The sequence below is a fragment of the Lycorma delicatula genome, chromosome 5 (assembly GCF_047948215.1).
Source record: "Lycorma delicatula isolate Av1 chromosome 5, ASM4794821v1, whole genome shotgun sequence".
In the NCBI taxonomy this organism is placed as follows: Eukaryota; Metazoa; Arthropoda; class Insecta; order Hemiptera; family Fulgoridae; genus Lycorma; species Lycorma delicatula.
This window is the reverse complement of record NC_134459.1, coordinates 14,068,170-14,095,603: the sequence shown is the minus strand read 5'-3', so window position 1 is coordinate 14,095,603 and position 27,434 is coordinate 14,068,170. Positions and strand designations below refer to the sequence as shown.

At 28.5% G+C, this 27,434-nt stretch overlaps 1 long non-coding RNA gene across 1 annotated transcript in view; it reads right to left on the bottom strand.

Moving 5' to 3' along the window:
• LOC142324608 (uncharacterized) overlaps positions 1 to 27,434 on the bottom strand; it is a 178,179-nt gene that overhangs the window by 101,937 nt on the left and 48,808 nt on the right. Inside the window, exon 2 of the long non-coding RNA XR_012756345.1 lies at positions 9,792 to 9,837. This is a non-coding gene — a long non-coding RNA (uncharacterized LOC142324608). The remainder of the gene's footprint in view (positions 1 to 9,791; positions 9,838 to 27,434) is intronic.

The window sequence follows — 27,434 nt, the reverse complement described above, 5'->3', positions numbered from 1 at the left end:
CAAAAATGAAACAATCTGAAATTTTCACCATCCTTCCTTGTTAAAATAAATATGATGTAATGCATTGGCAGTAAGAAATATAATTTGTTTACATCAAAAATTAATTTAAATGTCTGGAAAAGATTTTTGAAAGTGTATGTTTGGAGTGTCGCTTTATATGGAAGTGAAACTTGGACTATCGGAGTATCTGAGAAGAAAAGATTAGAAGCTTTTGAAATGCGGTGCTATAGGAGAATGTTAAAAATCAGATGGGTGGATAAAGTGACAAATGAAGAGGTATTGCGGCAAATAGATGAAGAAAGAAGCATTTGGAAAAATATAGTTAAAAGAAGAGACAGACTTATAGGCCACATACTAAGGCATCCTGGAATAGTCGCTTTAATATTGGAAGGACAGGTAGAAGCAAAAAATTGTGTAGGCAGGCCACGTTTGGAATATGTAAAACAAATTGTTAGGGATGTAGGATGTAGAGGGTATACTGAAATGAAACGACTAGCACTGGATAGGGAATCTTGGAGAGCTACATCAAACCAGTCAAATGACTGAAGACAAAAAAAAAAGCATTGGATCATGCAGATGTTCGTCGGTATACTATCAGGTATAATTCATAATTACACAGATTAATATTTCCTGTTATAAAGTATTAATTAGTTTGAAAAAAGGGTACTGTTACTACCAACCATCTATCGTTACTGGTGTTTTTCTACGTTGAAGATTCAAATCCAGCTGAAGGCTTTATTTAAATCGCTTTTAACAGTCCATTTTTTTCGGTTTAATCTTATGAATACGGCTTAATTGTCGGGACTATCTTAGGAATTTTCATTTTATAAAACAAAAAAAATAATATTTAAATTATAGTTATTGAATATTTTAAATTATCTATTTTTTTGTAAGTAAGGCAAGATGGGCGGGTTATGTGGTCAGAGTGGAGGAGAACAAATAGTTTGGGAGTGCGGAGGCGTAGAGAAGAGGGAAGATGTAGGATAGGAAGACCTAGATGGAGACGGTGTGGTGGTATCAAGGAGAATTTTAGTGAGGACTAGATGGAGATGGCAAAAGGATAGGGAGAGGTGGAGGAAACTTATCTCGTAGGTCATGGATCCGCGAGATCTATCAAGACCAGGATAATAATAACTGAGATCTACTTATTTTACATAAAAAAAAAATGTTTTCTGTTTTACCGGTTGATTACCATTTTAGTTTGAAATAAGTAATGAAAACGTCAAAAAACCAGTATAAATATGGTAAAATGTTACAATATATTATTATTTTGTTGTAAATATGTTATATTATTTGTTCATGTCTATTTATGAAAGCTAATTTAACAATAAAAAGAAAAATTGATACAAGGATTCAATGCAGATTACTATAAATAATGAGCTCTCGTAATATATCATGAGCTAACTAACCTACACGAGCTAACTGGGTGGGATATGTTAAAATACGGAATGATTTTTTTATTTTTTTTTTTTTACAGTCATTAATTCAATTTTCAACTGGTAGTCTACCAGAAGGGAGTCATTTTTTACACTATATGAAATAAAATCCTCAAATTTGCGAAACTGCGTTCAAAGCAACAACCTAATATAGTAGAAGTTTTCATTTAATTAAACGGTATATTTTTGTAAAATTCCAAATTAAATCTCATGATATTGAGATAAGGCAATTTATATAATGCACTGATTGTCAATAGAAAAGATATTTTAATTTGATTCTACACAGTTCCAATCGTTTTTGTAGCTCTGACGAAAGTAAAGTAAAGTAACTTGTAACAGTCACCACCAGTTGCCTTTTGCAAAAAAGTGTAATATTCACTTTACAGTCAATACTGTTTTCCTACCACGATACAATGGCCAAAATGAACATATTGTCACTTTAAAGGTTAAATATCTTCTGAATTTCAATGTCATTAGTTAGCTGATAGTATAATAATTTTAGTAAAAAAGGTAGCGGGAAACTACTTCACTTCTAACAGCTTGAAATAGGGTTATCGTCAAAAATGGTTTTGCTGTATTTTGAAGTAAGTTTTAACTGATGTTAAGTTTTGTTTTTGTTTTTTTTAAACACCCCCAAGGCAACCGGTCCTCGCCGTTAAGCAAAACACAGTCACCTCAGAGTGTCGTGGCGCAGTCTCTGTCCGCCCTAGCTAACCCCCTTCTGGGGCATTCCCACCGGGGTCTCCCCAACTTCACTAGGACTCTTCCGGATAGTCGCTATGCCCTTCCGCTAAGGAGCTACCCATCCTGTCCCTAATCTAACAGTTCCAGATGTACGTTTCACACATCCTTCACTTCGCGACCCACTCATACCTTGAGGGTTCTTTATGCCATCATCGGGGATTCCCGACCCCTCCACTCTTGAATGTGGGCGGACCCGAACACCTTAGGTAAGAAGACTTTCTCCCTGTCCCTGCACGTCGTTACGCTTCGACCCTATTTGTTTAAAATTATAACATTCCGTCACACATACATGAGTGCACCTCACCCTACTTCTCTTGTAAAACAAAGTAAATAAATAAAAATCCCCTTGATCGCGGCGTCGTCAAGCATCGCATGGCCGTTACTTCCTCAAAGCAAGCATTCCTCATCAAGTCCTGTTCCTAGCTTCGTAGAGCCGCCTCCCCGAGTCTATCTTCCCCTTCCTTCGTACCAGAATTCTGGTGACCATTTTCTTCACGGCGTTCCATTCTCTCTTGCCTAGGAGCATGTACCCCACGATGTTATCTGGGGTGAGCCACGCCAGTCTCATCTGTACCCTGACGTGATCCCACCGAGCACAGTTAAAAAACGCGTGCTCTGGTTTGTCTACTTGCGTACTTAAAACAGATTTATCCAAGGAATATTAAAATCACCGGTCAAAACAATTTTATAGCCATCAACTCTAAGTTTGGCACCAAGGAAGATAAAATATTCAGCCGATAAATTAATTTCTATGTTGAGTACTGTTTTCCTTTCTTAGGTTCATTATTTTATTGTATGTTGACGCGTTTTGGAACCAATCCATTGTCAAAATTTATTGTAATGGTACTTTAAAGTTTCTGCTAATCGTTATATACCGTTTAGTCAACGCCTCTCCCTATGTTTGACATCATGCCTTATCTGGTTTTCTTCTTTTTTATTTGTTATTAATGGTTTACTTATCTTTTAATTTTATTTATCTATTTCCTGTTTTGAATAAATTTTGTTTCTTAAACAGGACATCCACTTAACTGTTGATCTGTTCATTTGTGATTGTTCTAAAATGTTCTTTCTTCTTCCTTTAATACATTTGTGAATTAATTTCACTGATTATTCCATTTTCAAAAGGAAAATGTGTTTCATTTTTAAAATATTTCATGTGTTCTTTATATCTTAATTTTAATTTTCTTCCCATTTATCCAGTATATGATGCATTGCATCTAGATTTTATTTTGTACATACCATTAACGTTCTTTTTCTTCTATGTTACTATAAAAATCTTTTTTGTGTATTATTTTATTTATGTATTTAAATAATACAGGATGTCCTTTTCAAGAATTTCAATTTACTGAAAACAAGAAATAGATAAGTATAACCGTTAATAACAAATAAACAAGAAGAAGACAAGGTAAGACATGATGTCAAATATAGGGAGGGGCGTTTACTAAATGTTATATAAAGTTTTGACAATGGAGCGATTCCAAAACGCGTCAACATAAAATAAAAGAATGAAGCTATTCGTAAGAAAGGTAAATAGTACTCAACGTAGAAACTACAGTGATCTTAGCAGAAAAGATAATAGTAATTATTATCTTAATAGTAATTATAATAATAATAATAATAATAATAATAATAATAATAATAATAATAATAATAATAATAATATTAATAATAATGTGGTATTTATCCATTTACTATGTCCATAGTAAGAAGATAAATCAGGATTAAGCTATATTTATGTACGTTTCGTCGAGAAAAGAATCTTCAAGGAAATTACGTATTGTTAAAAATTATATTTATAATTAAGTTTTCATCAATTATATTAATATAAAAAATAGACCTATTTATTTTATGTAGCAAATGATAAACATAGACCGTAATTATTTCTCTAGGTAATATTTTTCTTTTTTTAATCTATGTTATAGAAAGTTAATGATGCGATGAAAATATACACCATATATAGGGCATATAATAAAATATTAAACAAGTAATATCGGTTATTCATTAAAGTAATGTTAATAATAATATGTAACTTCTTAGGAGAAAAAAAAGGAATTGATAAAACGAAATGAATTCTATTAGAGGCTTATATGTCGGCGATCCCGTTTGATATTAAGACCGGTTTTGTGGTAAAATACATACCGTAAAGAATTTTAATCCGTTGCAATATCAATATGTTAATAACGTCTAGTTTCTATATTATTATAGTACATACTAGGTACAGGTACATAAGTACATGTATAGGTAAAGGAATAGATAAATAAATGTGGTTGAATCAATAGATTTTAAAGGTAAGTCACCTTTTACCAGTTTTAGAATTTATATAGGTCCATTTCTGTACAGTAAAGCCGATAAAAATAAAACCAATTACTAGAAACTTTGTGTGATTTATAAGTTACAAAACTTGTTTTATACCATAACACGTGTTTTAGTGTTTCCTTTCACACGGGCACGGTATGCTTTTGCCGGCTACTTTTATCATATTATTATTATTGCTATTATTTTTTTTTATACTATTATTAAGTACTATTTATTTAACCGTACACCTTAAATTTTATTTTTATTCGTGAGTAAATTACATAAGTAGTTAATTTATTTTAGTTAATGTTCGATTAATTTATTATTTACAATATTAGATCTATTTAGGCTAATAACCCAATCGCTTTTTTATTTTATTAAAAATATATATTTTACAATACTATAAAGAGAATTTTTATAACAATAATGCTGAAACATGTGTACGATAAGTATAAGTTACAGGTTATCAAAAGGGTATTATAAAAATGTTTAAATAATGATAAACAGTCATCCATACATATATATATAAATAGAAAAATATTATTAAAAAAAATTGTAATAAATTTGTAATTTTTAAAATAAATGTCTTTATATTCAAGTAAAAATTTTTAAAAAACATGAAAGAGTTTTAAAATAAATATTAAACATTGCTGTTTAAGGAAGGAATATACGTTAAAAAAAATTTTTTTGTGTACATTTTTCTCTGAATTTCCTGAAAATATTGATATATTTATTTTTATCTAAATTATTTCTAAGTAAATATAATATGTTAAAATTTTTTGGCATGTCATTGTGAAAATTGCCTCCCTTTTTAGAAAAAAAAAGACGTTTACAAATGTCAATAACTTTTGATCCATACAAGCTACAGAAATAAATTTTGTTTTTTTTTTATTTTGTAGGAAATATTTTTTTTCTACTGGTTTACATACATTTCTATGAGGTGATAGTACTACTAGTTGTGTACGCTTACGAGTTTTTTTTACCAAAAATTGGTCAAAATCTGAAAGGCACAAGGCATAACAGAAAACAGTATGGCGTCCTTACAGACACAACTATTAAAAAACTAAGTACTATAGAAATACTATTTTGCCTAACAAAATAAAAGTGCTACCGAAATGAAGCAGACAATTTTTAGCTACACTTACATAATGCCCTTCAACTGATGATTCTACACATCATAAATGCCCTACTGGAGAGAATGCTTGGTACTTTTATAATAGAGCGCAACCACATGGTAAAACTCAAGATTATACGAAAATACCGATCAGTTTGTTGGTTTTGCAGCATATCGTCCCTATGTATGAAAGACTAACAGACAGCCGACTACTTTCAAACTGATAGACTACAGGGCTAACCCAAAACGCTAATGAAACTTTGAATAATTGCATATGGCGAAGACGTAACAAAACCTGGAGTGTTTTTCAAGCAATCGTTGAGACGGCTTTAGCAGAAGGTATTGATGAGTACAATTCTGGAAATATATTAATTTTATCAGCAACGGACAGAGCTAGGGTTTTCCCAGGATGTTCATCCAGTATTCTTGGACGAAAAATGGACAGGAGAAGAAAAAAGGAGAATTACTAAAATACAAACAAACACATATTAAGAAAGAAAGAGAAGGTTACGTTTAAAGAATTTAAAAGATGAAGAAAAACAAGTGCAGAAAGAAGGGGTAATATACGGAGCAGGACAGTTCTGACTCAGAGTGAATTAGTGTTTAATTGCTGTTTATTTAGTTAATTATATTTTGTTTTATTCCGCAAATTTATTTCCTCCATGTTTTCATTTGGTAGACCAACCATATCTTTGGTTCTATACTAGGTAGAAACTTAATACTTTTTCTAAGTGTTCAGAATTCCTTAATCAATGTTCTGAGAAAACGATATATAGTGTTTTTGATATAAGATATTTTTAAAACATCAAAAATACTTTAAAACAACTTAACTTTTCATAAAAAAAAAAAAATTAAATAGTTACTTGAAAACAGTTTTTGTCGTTAATTTTTAGAGATCATAAAACCAAGTTAGGCCTTTTAAATGATACTGGTTTTGCTGTTATAGGTTCAATCCTAATGAAATAAAATTTCTCTAGCAAATCACTGTTTTTACCACTTCAACCCCTACATCATGGGTTGTAAGTAACTACTGGGGGCTGAAAATTATGCTACACATAATTGTTGTAAGCTTATGACAAAAAATTGTAACCACAAGTGTTATATTTAAAAAAAAAAGATAGCTTTTACCTTGTACTCCCCCTTTAGGATAATTAAAATGCGTACGGGTGACAATTTTGTGTATTATTACGTATAAATATGTATAACCTATGACACTCCCGGTAACGTAAGGATTCCAACCCTGGGTCATACATCTAAATCGGTTCATCCGTTGAGCTGCTACGATGGAACAAACATGCATACACCCTAAATACATTACACTCCTTTTTGGACAGTCGTGTAAAAACCATCTGTAACATATTTCTAAATTCACAGTGCACTTTTCTAATTATCATCTGGCATTATCATCGGCACTATTTTTCTTTATTTAATAGAAACATTTATTAACTTAATCCATACGAAATTTTCTTTGTTTGTGTAAAATTTATGTCCGTATATTGGGAATAAAAAATTGGTAATTTAATATAAATAAATAAATATTTTATTTTTATAGAATACATACAATAAAGATTGCGTTAACAGACTGATAAAAGACTAAATGCTTTAGAAGTTTCCTTGGAAGAAACAAGGAAAACTATAATCAGAACAGCAATATTAATTATAAAATTAACAATTAATAAGATAATCCATTATAATTTATATTAATTATATAGATAGATATTATAATTAATTATATGAAATAATAATACTATTATAAACATCTTTTGGTGAACTCGTCTAGATATTAATCAAAATACGGCAACTCACCTACATACATACTCTTCCAGAGTCTTAACTTTTTTTTTCGGAGAAATGAATATTGAAACATTTTTCCTAAAACCAGTCTTCTAAATTAATTAAATTAATCAGAAAATTTGTAGATGTTTAGATAATTTATTAAAAATGATAACGGAACCGTAACTAAGTACTTTCTTACAAGATGAAATATTATGCTACGAAATTAATAGGAAAATTATACTACTGTCTTGTTTAATACAAGTAGAATTTTATTCCGATTAAAAGAGTTATTTAATTTTTTTTATAATTGGATAAAATTTAATCAAAACTTCCGTTTGGGAGTCGAGTGAATGTCCGCCAAAAAAACAAGAGTGAAAATAACATAAGAAATCGACAAACGGCTTTTATTCGCAGTAACGATACGACTTCTTATGAAAGGTCAGGACTTTTCGTTTACAAAAAAATATACACTAACATGATAAGTGGTAATGCTACTTTGTCATGCATTTTTCTTTATATAAAAGCCATTTTTTATTATTAAATGTTCATTAATTGACACGTTTTACATGTTTTTAATATTTCTCATCACGCCAAACGAAACCGTCATTTTATTCTTTTAAGACAGCAAGCCAACTTAAGTTGGATTTATAAAAAAAAAAAATTACGTTTCGGTTATATTCTGCTAGATGGCGCGGGCTACAATCATATGCTTTATTCTTTTCTCATCAACAAAAATTGAAACTTCCATTTTTCCATATACATTCCGACAGATGGCGCAAGCTATTAGGGTCTAGAAAATACTAAGATGTATCAAAAGGTTATTATGATAAATCTTATACACATAAAATATGAATTAAAAAATGAGATTAAATATAAAAAATAAATTTATACATACGTTTCCGTGAAAGACCGATATCTTACTAATGTCGATATTCTCCGGTGAATATATACCAAATACGTCGGTGAAAGACCGAAATTTTCTTGTGGGGGACCTTCGCCGGTATATGTCGACAACCACAAATAAGCTCTGGTAAGGGTCAAAATGATAACTAAAAATGTTTTAAAAAATTTACCCGATACCAATCTCTAAGGTAAGAAGATTACGAAAAAACCTCGTTAAAAAAGGAAATTTTAAATTTAAGCCTAAAATAATCTACGCTCGCTTCGCTCGCTAACCTCCTTTAATTAACGTTAAATATAAAAATTATGTATATTATTCTTCAACATTTGAGGCGATTAATCAAATTCACCGCATTTATAAAAAAATTTAATCAAATTTTCAGAATTTTATAAATTGAAAGGGCCAACCAGAATATAGATAATATTAACTTCATGAATGAACGATAACGATAGAAATAAAATAGTCACATGATTTTCTCTTTGTTCAATTTTTTTATAAAAATATTTTTATTCAGTTTTCATCATCAGTGCTTGCTGAGTGCGGTGAATTTGATTAATCGCCATTAGTGTTGGAGTATAATATATATAATTGTTTATTTAACGTTAATTAGACGATGTTTGCGAGCAAAGCGAGCGTAGGTTATGTTTGGCTTAAAATTAAAATCCTTTTTTTTTATTTTGAGGATTTCTCGTAATCTGTACACCTTAGAGACCGGTATCGTATGACAATTTTTTAATTTCTAGTTATCGTTTCGACCCACATCAGAGCTTATCTGTGTTAGTTGACATATACTGGCGAACGTCCGAATGTATAACAATATAAGCAAATATTCTGGTCTTTCACGGTCGTATTTGGTATGTGTTTACATTCACTAGAGTACATTAACATTCTCTAATTTCAGTCTTTCTCGGTAACATATATATAATTAAGCATAAAATGAGGTCCCGGGTTCGAATCCCGTTCAAGCATGGCATTTTCACACGCTACAAAAATTGTCATTCATCTCATCCTCTGAATAATACTTAACGGTAGTCCCGAAGGTAAAAAGAAAAAAAGTATAAAATGAAATATAAACAAAAATAATAATAAAGATCACTTTATTTTTTGTTTTTTATTATTATGATGATAGATAAACAGTAAAATTTCAGCTGAATTACGATTGGCTGGTCTATGATAAGTTAATTACCAGTTATATGAAAATAATAGACAAAAGATATTTAATATTATTAAATAATAAAAATTACAAAATAATACCATGTATGAATTAAGTGTTTTTGCCGGGAAAATCGACAACTGCAATCTAAAGGTAAAATGATCCATTTGTTTTTTTTTTTTTTTTAATTTTATGTCATCATATAAATCATAACAAAAGAGATGGAAGATATTAAACCCAAAATAATTGATATCACAACACTAAAAAAAAAAAAACAATTTCATTGTAAACGTGTTAGCGAATCAACTTATGACAAAAACAATATGAAATTAAAAAAATTGTGAATCATACAAACAGCCGATAAACACTTACCTACAGTGTGAAGGTATCTCTCAAAAAACAATTGTTTGTCCCACATCTGAAAAAAATTTGATATTTTTAAAATTACAAAGGTTCACTTGCCACGGGGCTATTTCAGAATACACCAAACAACTTTTTTAGAGAAAACATGAAAAAAGGAAGCTACTTAATCGTTTAAAGCAATATCTATTTAGAGTTTATTTTTCTATTTATTATTTTATAACTGAAACAGCCCCGTGGCTGATACAGTAACGAGAAAACTAACATAAATTATTTTTTTATGGTCACAATAGTCATCTCTATAATTAAACAGAAATAAAACATATTTATTTCAGATTAAAATTTTTGTTGATACGGTTTTATTTTTAATAAAATATTTCATTTCATAAAAAGGTAACAGTTTTAAAAAAAAAAAACTGTTAATTAAAAAGTTCTTTACTAAACCATAAACTCTTTACTACAAAGGATTTTATATCTAAATAAAATATTTTTAATTAAAAAAATTAAATTTAAACAAGGACCGGTTATTTTTAAAGGAAAATAATTCTACACTACCTATTACTACTATATCTACCATATGCATACTGACTGTGGTGATGTATCCTTATATTCACGCTGACTCCCCAGGGTTCAGAGTAAGATGGAATACCAAAACTGTAAAACAAAGTTATCTTGTCTAATATGATAAATCAGAAAGGATTATGAACAACCAAAAATGAAAAAAAGAAAATAAAAAAGTAATGAAGTAAAAGTAAAAAAGGTCTAGTTGCTGATTTTTTTTTAATTAGAATAGATTTTCTTGTTAAGAAAAAAACTAGTTTTACTAAATAAGAAAAGGTATTTATTTGAACCTATAACGAAAGTGATTATAAAAAAAAATACTTTTTTTTCGAATAAGCCCTTAAGAGAATACGTTAATCAACATAGAATAGTCACTTCTTTAGTTTCATTTTTTTTTTTTGATTTTTCAGTTTTATGTTTGGCCCAGTAGTATTCTTTCATATTCTGTGACTAGTTATTTACGTTTTTCAGAACACTTTCTGCCAACTCTTCTGAAAAACCTTTATAATTTTGAATATGTACTAAAGGATTCTCTATCATTAAGCATTTTACCTGTAATGTTTAATTCTACAATTTCTTTTTAACTTTTTCACCCATACAGAATTGTTTTTGTAGTTTATTAATTTTATCAAAAATCTGTTTTGTTAGTCTGTTATCGGCCATTCTGAAAATGTATACATAAAACAGTAAGCGTCGTTTCCTAATTACATTTGAAATATTTTCTATTTTCGAATGTATTTATTCGTTTTATCTAATTATTCTTATACTTTGTACTACAATAACTGTAAATGTTCTTTTTCTTTTCTAATTTTTAATTAAAAATTTTCTTTTTTTGTTAATTTAATTACCAGTTATTTTGATTTAAGTTACATGAAGAGTGTGTACTCTCAAATCTGTAACTTTAAAAAAATTATTCTTATTTTTAATGTTAAATAAATTTGATGGAATTATTAGGACTAGATTTAAAAATGTCTAAAGAATTTCTCTATAAACTGATGGAAAGAAACTGAAAAAAAATAAATAAATATAATTATATATCCTTTAAAGAATCGAAGATAAATATCTGGCTTCCAATTTTCCTTTGAAAAAACACAATTCATTTCAAATATCTCTCTCAAATGTATTTGAAACAACGAACAATCTCTTAAGTCAATAAATCAAATATCTCGGGGAAACTATCACGCCCAACATCTCAGAAAAAGAAGCGATGAACGATCAAGCATGCAAACTGTAACTCGCATACTTACTCATCCGTAACACCTACACAACAGATCTGAAAAGTTCCCGAACTAAATTTCTGTAGTCGATACAAGAAGCGCCTCCTCTCGGACTACAAGGATCTATGTAGTATGATGGCTGACGAGTGTGTGTACAAAATTTCATCACGTCTCATCACTCCAGTCTCGAGTTTTATTCGGCCGCGTACGTTGTGTTCATACGACCTTTTGCGAGCTCGCGACGTGGAACAGAGAAACACAATAAAATTTTGTGTTCGACTTCAAAAATCTTTCTTTGAAACTTATTCTATGATACTGCAAGGATTGGTGAAGAAACCGCATCTCGTATTACAACATACATGTGGTCGAAGCGGTTTAAAGACGGTAGAGAGTCGTTGGATGACGACAAACGAAGCGGAAGGAAGTCAACAGCTGTTCACGAAGAAAACGTTGTGAAAGTGCGCGCGCTTCTGCTCGAACAACCTCATCTTACCTTCGGGCCATAGCAGAAGAGCTATAATCGGTAAAGACATGACACGTACAATTTTAACAGAAAAAATGAACCGCCGAAAGGTATGCTCTCTCGTTTCGTTCCACACTTCTTGAACGAAGAACAATAACAGGTAGGTCGTTCTTCGGCTCAAGACTTCGTTGATACTGCCGATAGCGACCCGACATTTTTGCAAATAATTGTAACTGGAGATAAAACCTGGTGCTTCATGTATGATCCGCAAACGAAGCGTCAATCCGCTGCTTAGTTAGGTCCTAGAATACAAAGACCGGGGAATGTCAGGCAGTAAAATCAAGAGTAAAATCAATGTAAATTGCATTCTTCGACTTAAAGGGCCTGATTCATCATGAATTTGTCCCAACTGGTCGTACCGTGAATTCGTAATTCAATTTAAAAGTAATGAAATGCCTGATGCATCACATTCGTCGAATCCGGCCCGAGTACAGGGATCGGAACAGTTCTACTCTCTTGCACGACAATGCCCCGGCACACATGGCAACAGTTTTAATACGATATTACGCCGCAAATCAAATCACCGTCTTATGTTACACGCCCTATTCACCGGACAAGGCTCCAGCAGATTATTGTCTGTTCCCGAAACTCAAGTTGAAGATGAAAGGCCGGTTTTCAACGACATTCAAACCGTTCAAAGAGCTTTCACTGAGCAACTGAAGGCAATCCCACAAAGCGATTTCTCCAGAGCGTTTGTCAGGCTCTACCGGCGCTGCAACGAGTGTATAACTAGAGAAGGGTTGTATGTAGAGGTCTGATGTGAGTAAATTCGTTTATGTTTAAATCTGTATTTTTATTATATTTAGTCCCGGAACTTTTCAGACGTACTGTGTATAATAAAAATGCATCTTCATCAACGTAAAAATCCACCACTACACGTAATGATCTGAATGCATAGTCTAATAGAAGACGTGAGAGCGCTTCCGCAGACAAGTTAATTTGATAGTTGAGGGTTGTAAGTTAAGGTAGGCAATCGTGGTTGGAAGAGGCAATAAGAAGGCGGTAGTAGGTTGTGTAAATATACTGGAAATGTATGCCGAGGCATACATTTGCCACAATATGCCACATCGGTGGCATACTGACAGAGACCAGATTGACGACTGTGTTGTGTTATTATTAAGTTCACAGGGTCTAAAAGAAGATCTCCGGTAAAGCCCATCGGGGCTAGAAAAAAAAAGGATGATGTGTCGACCGGGATCGTCACAAGGTGATCCCTACGGGAATCAGGATGCTAGGTTCAAGGAAAACCGATAATAATATCTATAAACTACGAACCAAAAAGCAACTCTGCCTACACACACTATAAACAATCTCACAGAAATAATCCGAAAACGCAAGATCCTATTTTGTGGACAAAATTCTCGCATGAATGACATAAGACTTTTAAAAAGTATCTTCACGCACATAAAAACTCAAAAGAACAATAAATGGATCGACGACATCCATAAAGATATGCATGAAATAAACGTCACCGATGAAGAATCAGAAGACCGGAACACATTTCGAGGTAAAATCAGGAATTTCAGTGAGTTTTAAGAACTAACAACTTTGCGTGCTCTCAGGAAAGAAAACAGCTTATTTTTAAAAAAATTAAAAAAGTACTAAAATAACAAAACTAAAAACCGTACGTAAAGTTTTTTTTCACGCGGTCCATAGATAGCCTAAATCGAGAAAAATACATACCCACATTAACTATCCAATTGAGTTGGTATGGTTAGCTGACTAAAAATGTAGCAAATAGATAAATAAATAGCAAATTCTATTTCTGCTATAATATAAACCAGATCGTATTTTACAAAACATTAAAGAAAATCTTTGTAAAATTGAACAGATGTAAATACAACTAATAAATAAATACATACATGAAAAATAAACAGACAGTTGCTGCTGTACGAGTGTCAGACTAGTAAATATAACATATAATATTAAATAAAAGCAAACTAAAATTGTTATAAAGTGTAACAAGTATAAATGCAAGTAATAATTCTTGAAACTACTACTATTTATGGTATATTGTTAGAAAATTTGTTTTTCTTTTTGTTTGTTTGTTGTTTTAAGAAGCTTAATCCAAGCCAAATAGATTTTTTATTAAAAAAATCTGATGTGGACACCACATGACTTCTTTTTACGCCTATTAAATTACATATACACATTTTTTTTTTTAATGAAAAGCACATAAAATTTTATTTCATTCATAACTTCTGAGATTTCTTTTATAGTTATTAATGAATTATTTATCTATTGTAATTTTTTTTTGCAGAGGTTAATAATTATTAATAAATCGATATATTTAAATTAAAAAAAAGGAGATGAAGTCGCATTCGAATCAATGTACCTTCCTCTTGAAAGATCCAGATATTTCATTAATTCAAATTTGATTTGGCTATAACTCTGGAACCAGTTAAAATAAGTACCAGTTATGACATATCGTTGAAAAGCTCTCATTGAGGGCTTATTACTACAGTTAAGAAAAACTACAAAATCCCAATCGTTTTTGGATTTTTAACTTTTTTGGCAAGTCGAATGCAATCAAAAAGGAGGTGCACAACTAGATGATACAACAGTCCTAAATCGAAAATTTCAATATCCTACGGCTAATCGTTTTTAAGTTATGTATGTAAATACGTACATACACAGTACGTACGTACAGACGTCACACCAAAACTAGTCAAAATTGATTCAGGGATGGTCGAAATGGATATTTCCGTTGAAATCGGAAAACAGAAATTTTTCGCGATCACAATACTTTTTTTACTTCGTACAAAGAAGTATAAATCTATGTAAAGATTAATCTTTGGATTATCGACCATGCAAAACGAGGTTCTGGTTAAATATTGACATTTCGTCTGTTTGTATATTTATGATGCAGTATAGTTCAAACGTGTTTTTAGATTTTTTTAAATTTTGAGTAATTTATTATTATTATTATTATTATTATTATTATTATTATTATTATTATTATTATTATTATTATTATTATTATTATTATTATTATTACACAGCAATAAATGAGTAACAATTTTTTTTTTGTTATTAAAATTTTCCATTTTAATGTTGCTATTTATTATTTTCTTAAACAGAAATAATGGATCAACTGAAATTAGAGGAATTTTCTATTGACAAATCTGCAAAAAGACGGTTTACTTTGCTTTCCTGACGCGAATTATTCCTAGGTTGCTCCTCAAATTTAACAATATCATTCAAAAGTTACATGTTAGATACTTTACTCCATTGTGTTGTACTACGTCCTTATGGTTAACATTTGTCTCTGAGGCCGTTCTTTTACTACTATACAGCATTTTTATCTTTTTTTAGAATATTTTTATACTATTAAATACATAATAATATATTCTTTCATAAGTCTATTCGTTTACCCGTGAGACACTTTATTTATTAAAAATTGAAAATGTGAAAGAAGTGGAAGTTTCTTTTTTGTTATTTATCGGTCAGTGATATCCGGTGTCCCTAGGAAACATACTTAAGATATCGATAATGAAGTACTCTTACCATTGTACTGGCTAAACGATCTACAATGAATTACCATAAAAATTATCTTCATTAATTCGTTTTAATTTTCTCTTTATTAATTAAATAAATTTCAATATGTAACTCAATTTATTAAATTTAATATAAAATAAACTAGGTTCAGGAAACTCTTATTCTCAAAATACAGTATGACCTCACTATAAGGCGGTCATCCGGTGATATACCTTCCTTGTAGGCTAACTGCTTTATTTCGAAAATAAAGTGATAAACGAAAAAACAAGGCAAATTAATTAATATTTTAACAAAATATTACTGAATGATAAGAGTTTAAAATGATGACATTACGGCATAAAATAAGATGTAGAAAAATAAACGTGCAGTAATGAGTTTGTATTGTACAGTATTTATATTTTTGTAGCTGGAATTCATTTTCACATTGCTTTATTCGTAACTACAAACTACGGTAAGTGTACAGTATTTTAAGCACTTTCCCTTATAGTCTAAATGTAGTATTGTTGTAACCGATTTGAATTCAAAATACGGTAAAGTAAAACACAGTGCTACTTTATTAGAACACATTATATTAACACAACATATCTGCGAAGATAAGGAAAAAGATTAGTCGACATAAATTATTGATATCATTATTTTATGTTTTTGTCTTCCTGTTTATACAGTACACTTACGTGTAATTTCACAGGGCAAAATTTATTAGCGTACGTAGTTTATATCCGTTTCTATTTATAAACTATAAGTAGACATTTTTTTTTATATGATAACACTTCTTTTTTGGGGGGACATTCGTCAACCCGCATTATTTTAAACCGCATTATAGTTACGTAGGGTCGTACTAGTTTTTTAAGTTTACATAAATTAATTTCAGAGAAGTCTTTTTATGTTCAAGAAGAAATATTATGTTTACCCAGGAATAGAAATGGCTAAATATATTAAATTTTTCCAATTAAGTATGGGTAGAAGAATTTTTTTAATTTTATTTCTTTCGAATTAAAAAATTGTAATTTATTGAAAGGAATTTAAAACACTCTTGTGCAGTTTTGAGTGAGAATACAGACTTTACATTTCCGAATCGCTCACTATTTCGCAGTATGAAACGCACTGATTTTTAGAGTACAATGCATTACACGCGTTCGATTAACCTGTAAACCCTATATACACGCATGAAATTTCAACTCAGCACTGTTACAATGCATGCGCGCGTATGAAAAATACACCATTATACAGTCAACATAACTTCACAGTTTTTTCTACATTAAATTCAGGCGCAATTCAAGAATCACTCAACCAATTTTCATCAAATTTTTACAAGCACAACGTCAGTTCCACTACTACAAAATATCTTTCTTTTTCCTGTTTAACCTCCGGTAACTACCGTTCAGATAATACTTCAGAGAATGAATGAGGATGATATGTATGATTGTAAATGAAGTGTAGTCTTGTACAGTCTCAGTTCGACCATTCCTGAGATGTGTGGTTAATTGAAACCCAACCGCCAAAGAACACCGGTAACCGCGATCTAGTATTCAAATCCGTGTAAAAATAACTGGCTTTACTAGGACTTGAACGCTGGAACTCTCGACTTCCAAATCAGCTGATTTGGGAAGACGCGTTCACCACTAGACAAACCCGGTGGGTTACTACAAAATATCTAAATTTAAATTATATTGATCCAGTAGTTTTCGAGATTTTCCAGCCACAAAATATTATACGTAGGCCTATATTTGTTTATATAATATAATAGCAATATCATGGGAGTTACTGTGTGTGATGAAAACGAATCAGCTCTGTATAACTATTACATATATCCAAAACTTATCTGAAAAACGTAAAAATATTTTGAAAAAAAAATTCAAAGTTTTATTTAAAAATCTCATCAATTTTAACTATCTTTTCTCCAAATTAAAGCGCCAATTGACAAAAATAAACAATCTAACTTAGTATATATTATTCAATGTAATGATTTCCAGAGACAATATACAGGACAAACCACCCAATATTTAAAAAAAGCGTTTGGAGCCCCATAAGTACCGAAAACATGAAGTTACTGCCTTACCCAAACATGAAGAAAATAAACGCCATTTTAAATATCAGCAAGTAGATTATGATGTAGACAATAGTAGGAGGTTGATACTTGAAGTGATTTATATTTTGAAATGTAAAAATACTGTTAACGACAGAATAGATATTAGTGATGTAAGTGGTGAATATGCTAGTATAATTTAATATATTTTATCTGATTTAAATGGAATGATAAACGATTAATGTATAGGATTAAATTTTATTGTGTAAAAGGATTGCTATTTAAATATTTGTATATGATTTATTAGTATTTATCAAATTTTCAGCTTGGCTGAATAATAAAACCAGTACAATATTATTTAACATATGATTATTAAATAGGTTATGTTTTCAGTTATACTTGAGAAAGCTTCCAGTTTGGAGCGAAACGTCGTTGTATTATATTTTTGTATTTATTTGTGTCTTTGAATAACAATATCATAACATTACAAAATGGTTGTGTTACCTAAAAAGTTATAAAATAAAATATTTGTTGTCTATTACAAAAATAAGCGAAAGTTTCTTTTATGGTTATACTTAGTGTATATATATATATATATATATATATATATATATATATATATGTTTATTTATTTATTTATTTTCTTTACCATAAAAAAGGATGGTGAGTGACTTGAACACATTTTTATTTTAGCTGCTATTGGGGCAGAGCCCCGGGTGGCTGCACGCAGTGAACGAACGATTCATTCGTTTGAACGATTTGTACTTCTCGAACGATTCATTCGTTCCAAAGATTTATACTTCTTGATAGGAACGATTTATCTAAAATTATATTTGTGTTTTGGGGATAAAAAAAGAAAAACATTGGAGTTAGAGCCGTGTTAAAAAAGCACAACTCAAGAAACAGCTAAAATTGTTCAGGATTTTGAAGCTTTTTGTTGTAAAAGTTTTTGTTGACAATACGTTAAATTCATGAACGTTATTTAGTTACATTGGGCAAAAAAATTTTACAAAATCATTGTCTAATTAGACATAAACTATGCAACACTTTCGCGGCGGGCCTTAGGTTCTCCTTTTTTGTAATTTATATGTAAAGGAATTTCGTACGTTTCTTCGAAAAGTAGGGAAAAAGAGTAATATTTTTAATTTTATATTTAGAGCATTTCATTATATTATAATATAATTTAATGTTTCTCTTTAATATTACTATATATATATATATATATATATATATATAATTAGAAAAAGTAATTACAACTATAATTTTTCAAGAAAATTTTCTTATTTTAAAGACATAATATATATTCACCAGGAAATAAGGTGTAATTTACGTTCATTGCTCAGTTATATAACGGTGATAAAATAAATTTACAGGAATATAAATAATTTAATGGTGTTTTAGAAAAAATAAAAAAATATTATCTGTAATTTTTACCGTTAAATAATTTTCAAAAATATTTAAAAAAAGTAAATATTAAAAGTTAATATTTTTATTATATGTATTTAAATATAATAAAATTATATTTTATTATTTTCATGGTATTTATTTCAATTATTTATTCATTTTAATTGACAACAATTAATTTCATTAGTGACTGTACTAAAAATAGATAGATGTATAATTAGTTGCCCATAATCTAGAACTAAATAAAGATAGCCTATTTCTTCGTATTATACACGGAAAACGTGTAAACTAATGAAAATTTATAAAAAATAAAAAACAATAATGCGCCAGTGTATAAATAGATACATTAATGAATTACGACGTAAGATATTAAACTAATAAATAAATTCATGAATAACATTTTTTTTTTATTATTATTAAAAAAATCTTTACGAGTTAATAGGAAACTGAAAATAAACTTAGTATATACAATTAAAATATGTTAATTAAAAACACTGATTGTAATTATTTATTCGCGCTATAAATTAAACAAAAAAATATATATACACAAAGAAATAAATAGATTATTATTAAGACATATAAGAAAATACATTGTAAATTAATAGATAAAAAAATGATATATTATTAATATAAATATAATTAGAAGGGAGTAAGGAGGGAGGGAATTTATAATTTATAGACTAATATTTGTTACGCATGAAACAAAATATAATAAATTAAAAATCCATAAATTTAATATAACTGCATGTGTTAAAAAAATTATTTAAATAAAATTGTTTTTTTGTGTTTTTTTTAATTATAATTTTTTTACAGAAATTTTAGTTTAGTGATTAAATGATAAGTATCATATATTTAAAAGTTAAACGAACTTTAATGTTACGGAAGCAGAAATAAAAAATTATCCTACACGGTAAGACAGAAGTATCAAATTGACGTTCTCATAGGTTTCCAAAAGAGAGCCAATATACGAGCATTATTTTCAGAAGAACTTTGATGTTTTTGTACAAGATTCACGTCATCGCTTCCAGTTATACGATATAATCTTTTACAAATGTACAAGACTATTTTTTTTCTTATTTCATTCTTATTTTGTTTTCAAGGTTTTCAACTTGTAAACAATGTAAAGTGAATTTTAATTATTATAAGTTTATAATTAACATTACAAATAAGTCAATCCTCACTAATTTTCAGATTAATATTTCCTGTTGTCGGTTACCGACCCTTTTCTGTAATATTCTGCATGTATCCTTGTAAAAAAAAAATGCAACCAAGTGTAAGATATTTAATGAATAATTTAACAGGTATTTGCCCTTCTAAATTCATTGGAATTAATTTTTAAATATTTAAATTGATTTTATACTTGTATTTCTGTATAAACACAATAAATTTTTACGTTAATAACATGTGAAAAGAAAAACAACGTAAAATGGAATTTTTAAATATCTTTCTACTAATGGTAAAATTCCATAAAATGTATTTTAGTTGTGTTTTTTCCATCGTACTTTATAAAAACTTAATTTATTTATTTTTATTAATTTTCTAGGGTCATTTTTTTATAAATATATACAAATGATATTCATGTGATTTTCTTTAAATTAATTGTTTTGGTACCAATGATTACAAAATATATTACAAAAATTCTGCAAATACAGCAAAAAGTTTAAATTATATATTCTTTTAAATAATAAAGCCGAACAAATTTGCTTTAGGTTACAAGACGTTTCAGAAAACTTTCGAGGAGATTTTTCTATATGTAAAAACCAAATTTTTGGAAATGTTTGTGTGTGTGTTTGTATGTGTGTGTCTTTATATTAAAAAGTATTCTTGTTTTATTTTTTATTTGACTTTATAATCTATTTTTATGTACTTGCAATAACTTCTATCTGTGTTATTTATTTCATAGGTAGTAAATTAAGAAATAAAATTCTTTCTTTTTCTGTTTAGCCTCTGGAACCACCGTAAGGTATTACGGTGGTAAGGTATTACTTCAGAGGAAGAATGAGGATGATATGTACGAATGTAAATGAAGTGTAGTCTTGTACAGTCTCAGGTCGAACATTCCTGAGACGTGTGGTTAATTGAATCTCAACCACCAAAGAACAACGGTATCTACGATCTAGTATTCAAATCCGTATAAAAGTACCCTAGACTTTACTAGGATTTGAACCTTAGAACTCTCGACTTCGAAATCAGCTGATGTGTGATGACGAGTTCACCACCTACCTGAACCACATACTATCACATGTGGTTACTTTCATTTTCATAATTAGTAGTACCAAACTAAGAAAAATTTAACTGTATTTTATATATATATATATATATTTACATATATTTTTTTCTGCTCTTGCATAGATTAATTATTTGTTGAGAACAACATATGAGGGTGTATAAGGAAATTTACATTATATACATACTTTAAAACAATATTAACATTGAATTGTAAATTTGACAAATAATTATATTTTCAGTGTTTTAAGTATGTTTTATTCTACTGTAAATTTCCATGTAAATTATTCATAAATATGGGTATATGTCCTGATGAAGCACAGATCTCCTTCGTCAGGACATAAAGGGTAATAAAGAGCAAAAGAAAAAATATTATCTAGTGAAAAAAAAGATATTAAAATAATTTACTGTTATCAAAGATCTGACATAATAAAATCAATAAGTGATAAATATTAACAATTTAAAATCACTACTGCCAAAAAAAAAACATTGCTGACAAAGATTGTTCTCTAATACAGGTTAATTAAAGAGCGTGCGGGTGACAAATTTTAAATATAGTAATTGTTTATAACACAACTTTTTTTTTTCAAATTTTTTAAATTTATTTAAATATATATATCTTCATTTAGGCTATGTCACTCCCGGTAACGGAAGGATTCTATCGCGGGGTCATACATCTAAATCAGTTCAGCCGTTGAGCTGCTACGGTGGAACATAAACCCATACATTCCCTCTAAGTGCATTACACTCTTTTATGGTATTCGCGTAGTAAATTATAAAGTATAAGCCACAGTAAGTAGTTTTTAAAAGTAAAGAAAAAATACTTTAATTTTTCAAAGGTCTAATTTTACTGTACTAAAAATAGCTGTTTTTAATAATATTTGCAAATTCTTAAGATTGTTTTTGTTAAGTTTGTTATTATAAAAAGTTGATTTTTTTTCATAGACTTTATTAATCAATTTTTTCAGAATAGAAATTTCGACACGTTTTGTTGATAAAATTTACCGTATCTATTAGTCATTTAAGAAATTTATTATACTTCAAACCTAAATAAAATGTTTTTCTGTTTTACGTTAGATATTACGAAAACTACGGGAAAAAACACCTGTTTTATTCGATTTTTCAAGTCAAAAAGCATAAGAAACCATTAGGTTTACCACTAATATACTGATATTTCACCGGGGAAATTGAAATTTGCACAAAATTTTTCGCTTGCCGTGATTTGGAATTTTTCCTAATTTCAAGCTGTAGAATTAGTATCCAGATTATTTCCATTTCCTTTTGAATAACCTGCGTATATATATATATATATATATATAATCTAAATATATAATCTAAATCTAATATATAACCTATTACACTCCCGGTAACGTACGGATTCCAATGCAGGGTCATACATTTAAATAGGTTCAGTCGTTGAACTGCTGCGGTGCAAAAACAAGCATACATATATACATCCTAAATACGTTACACTCCTGTTTGGGCAGTCGTGGAAAAATAGGTTGATTTTATTTTTAAACATAATTTAATTTTGGCCCAAACATGTAAATAATATTTTCTTAATTTTAAAAGTTAAACTTTTTGATGAATTTTGAAAAACCTTGTAAAAATTATTTTCAGTAAAAATAGAAATATAAATTATTTTTTTTTTAAAATTCATTATTGTTTAATGCTATACATTTTTTAATCTGCGGTAAAAAATTACAATTAAAATTTTTATTGCCTTCTTTTTTTTTTTTTAAATAAATAGACGGTATTTAGTGAGAAGTTAAACATCAAGACTGATAGTTAATAAAAATTACCGTTGACTAATCTTTCTTTGATAATGTTAAGATCAGCATTAAAGCATGCAAAGTAATAATTCATTATTCTTAGAGCATGTAACGCTGATAAATGAACAATTAATTATGACAGCTAGTAAAAGAAAAATATATTACAATTCTTTCAGGTAAATATATAAATTAAAATGTTTATTTCAACAGAACATTAACCAGAATCACATATTTAACGGAAAAAAATGTTCAATCGATACACCGTTTATCGATTACTTTATGTCGTAATGAGCTAACTTAGCAGATAAATTTAATCGCTAACAACTCTTTTAAAAATTTTTATTTATGACTGGTCCGTGAAATATTTTTAACATTATAAATTTACTAATAAATTATTATTTCAGAGGGAAATATTTAATTTTTTCCAAAAATATAACGTTAAAAAAATAAATTTTTCTCAGTTAAAATATTAAAAATAAAATAAAAATAAAAATAATTAAATATATATTGAAACCACAGGCCTGAAGGGCCTACGTTAATTACAGATGTATAATAACAGAATAATAAAAATAAAAAAAGTTGATAAAACAAATATTTTGTTAGAAGTATATAAAAAAACTTAATAAAAAACTGTTTAACGCGTAAAATCTGTAATGTAGATAGAGAAACGAATTCCATGTAGAGAGTTTAGTTTGTTCACCGTTAGATAGCATTAGATGTATCGTAAAACTCGAGTCTGTTTTACTGAACAATAAACTTCTCTTAATGTTGTTATAAAAATCATTCTATCTTTTCTCTAAGCAGTATTTTTTGAAAATAGCTTAACTGCAGACAGTAAATACGGTTAAAACATAAAAAAGAGGTAAACATTTGTCCTGCACATTACGCATCTATAAAAGGAACATTTTTCTCGGTTTTATTTCATTTTAATGTACCTCAACAGCCTTTTGATGAATATATTTTGATAAAATCTAACTATTCTATTAAGAAATACTTTACTTTTACTACGTACTTATTTACGACCGAGTGACAAATTTAGACACTATATGTTTTTTTTCTTATATCTAATAATTTTATATTATAATAAAAATTATCGGAATATTTTCAACTTTTTAATATTCGGCTAAAATAAAATTTTTATATCTTTTTAATAATATTATTTTTTATAGCTCTTTTTTTTTCTTTTACTAAAAAAAAATAATGATTTATATTTTTTTAAATTAAGATAGAAATCTAAAACATTTGGATTTATATTTATATCATACTACTAAAAAGCAAAGACATGAAATTAAGTCTCAGAATTTTAATAAAATTATTGAAAAGATTATTGTTTTATATTATTAATTTTTTTTTTAATTTAATAACTTACTCATATAACTCTTTTCTGTAAATTGTTCATACTTCTTGTGACTAATATGTCCTTCAGGTATTATTTTCGATTCATATGTTCCGACGTAAAAAAAATATATTAGACGGTTTCGTGATATTCCCAGAATTTTCCTTCTAGTAAGACTATAAAACTTTTTTTAGCACGTTTACGTTTTATATTATTAAATAATATACATGTTAATAACATATTTAAATGAAAAAAATGACAAAAATTAAAATTTGATAAATTAAAATTTTGTAAGAAGTTGAAAATTATTTTTGGGAGCTTAAATTAGTCATTAATTACGTTTTTAAATTAGAAAAAAATCACACAAATGTAGGTTACGAACTACTGATCAATTTTAGGTAATATAATAAAAAATTATCTTGTTTGCTAAGAAAGATTTATTTTTTACAATCAATGGCGTTAACAAAATATTAAAATATAATAATTTGGTAGTGAAAAAAAATGCCGTATTATTAAAATGTTTATCATACATAATGGAACAAACCTTTTTCTATTTTACAAAGGTTTCGTTATTGTCTATTGTATTTGGCATCTGTGTACTGAAAAAATATTTAGTCTTTTAAATTTACAATATAAAATATTCTGTTCATTTAATATATGTAGCATAGACCCAATAAATTTCAAACTGAGGTGTCATAAACGTAAAGAGTAAAAAATAAGAGATAAATATTAAGGTACAAAATACCGGCAGCATAGTTCAAAATAAAACTAGAAAAAAAGTACTAATCATAAAAATATATTATTACTTTTAAAAGTTTTTAAAATAATTTTATGTGCAAGGAAATATTTCGGAAGATATTTCTTAATCAAAATGTTTTTTTTTAATTTTATGTACTGTGTATGGTCATTAACGAAAAGGTTGACTTTTCATTACATTGAATTTTTTATTAGATACCATGTAAAGGCATCGTGTATTGTTTCTAATGAAAAAATACAGCATAGTAATATAAAAAATTATGTATAATTAATAATTATATATATTAATAATTACAATCTTCTTCTACCATAAGCATAAATAAAACTATAATAAGTCAAATAAACAAATTATTTTGGAAACAATAGAATTATAGGCATATGTAGTCATAAAAAATAAAGATAAGCTAAGTTAAAATCATCAGTCAAAATTATTTTTTTACTAATTATCACCCGGTTAAAATTTCTAACTGTTAAGTATATTATTAGTATATTTACAAAGGAAAATAATATTGCAGTGAATCATATATTCATCTGAATATGATATTTTCATATGAATTATATATTTCCTAATCCTTTAGAAAATCAAATAAATTAATAAACAAGTAGTTTAAAAAACAATTCCCTTTTTTTTCTTTGGATGGTGAGGTTTAGATGTAATATATATATTATTTTATAACTGTTTAGGTACTACAACATTTTATTTATTTTTTTTTTGTCTTCAGTCATTTGACTGGTTTGATGCAGCTCTCCAAGATTCCCTATCTAGTGCTAGTCGTTTCATTTCGGTATACCCTCTACATCCTACATCCCTAACAATTTGTTTTACATATTCCAAACGTGGCCTGCCTATACAATTTTTCCCTTCTACCTGTCCTTCCAATATTAAAGCGACTATTCCAGGATGCCTTAGTATGTGGCCTGTAAGTCTGTCTCTTCTTTTAACTATATTTTTCCAAATGCTTCTTTCTTCATCTATTTGCCGCAATACCTCTTCATTTGTCACTTTATCCACCCGTCTGATTTTTAACATTCTCCTATAGCACCGCATTTCAAAAGCTTCTAATCTTTTCTTCTCAGATACTCCGATCGTCCAAGTTTCACTTCCATATAAAGCGACACTCCAAACATACACTTTCAAAAATCTTTTCCTGACATTTAAATTAATTTTTGATGTAAGCAAATTATATTACTTACTGAAGGCTCGTTTAGCTTGTGCTATTCGGCATTTTATATCGCTCCTGCTTCGTCCATCTTTAGTAATTCTACTTCCCAAATAACAAAATTCTTCTATCTCCATAATCTTTTCTCCTCCTATTTTCACATTCAGTGGTCCATCTTTGTTATTTCTACTACATTTCATTACTTTTGTTTTCTTCTTGTTTATTTTCACGCGATAGTTCTTGCGTACGACTTCATCTGCATGTTCATTGTTTCTTCTAAATCCTTTTTACTTTCGGCTAGAATTACTATATCATCAGCAAATCGTAGCATCTTTATTTTTTCACCTTGTACTGTTACTCCGAATCTAAATTGTTCTTTAACATCATTAACTGCTAGTTCCATGTAAAGATTAAAAAGTAACGGAGATAGGGAACATCCTTGTCGGACTCCCTTTCTTATTACGGCTTCTTTCTTACGTTCTTCAATTTTATATTATTATAATATTATTTTACAAAAATTAACACATAAAACAAAACGATGTTTCCCTCCAAATTAGAAGCTTTTTAAATATAACTGAAAACATAACTTAATCATCTGTTAAATAATACTGGACTGGTCCTATTATTTAGCCAATCTGGAAATTTAATAATTAATAATAAATCACATACATATACCTAAATGCAATTCTTTTACACAATAAAATCTAATCCTATATATTAATAGTTTATCATTCCATTTAAATAAGTTAAAATATATTAAATTATACTAACATATATATTACTTAAACCATTAATATCCGTTCTGTTAGTGATCGAATTTTTACGTTTGAAAATATAAATCATTTCAAATATCAACCTCCTACTACTGTTTACATCATAATCTAAATTTTTACTTGCCCATAATTAAAATCGTTTTGTTTTTTCATGTCTGGATAAGGCAGAAACTTTTTTCGGTACTTAAGGGCCTCCAAATATTTGTTGTTTATTACACAAACAACCGAGAAGTTTCTTTTATGATTATATACATATATATTAACGTTCAAAAATAATTTAAATGAATTATTTTGTACAATAAAAAAAGGTTATTCTAAGAAAATACATTTTTTATATCGATGAAATAACGTTAACAATTAGTTAGTTGGCCAACAGAACGAAATTTTTAATTAATAATTTACT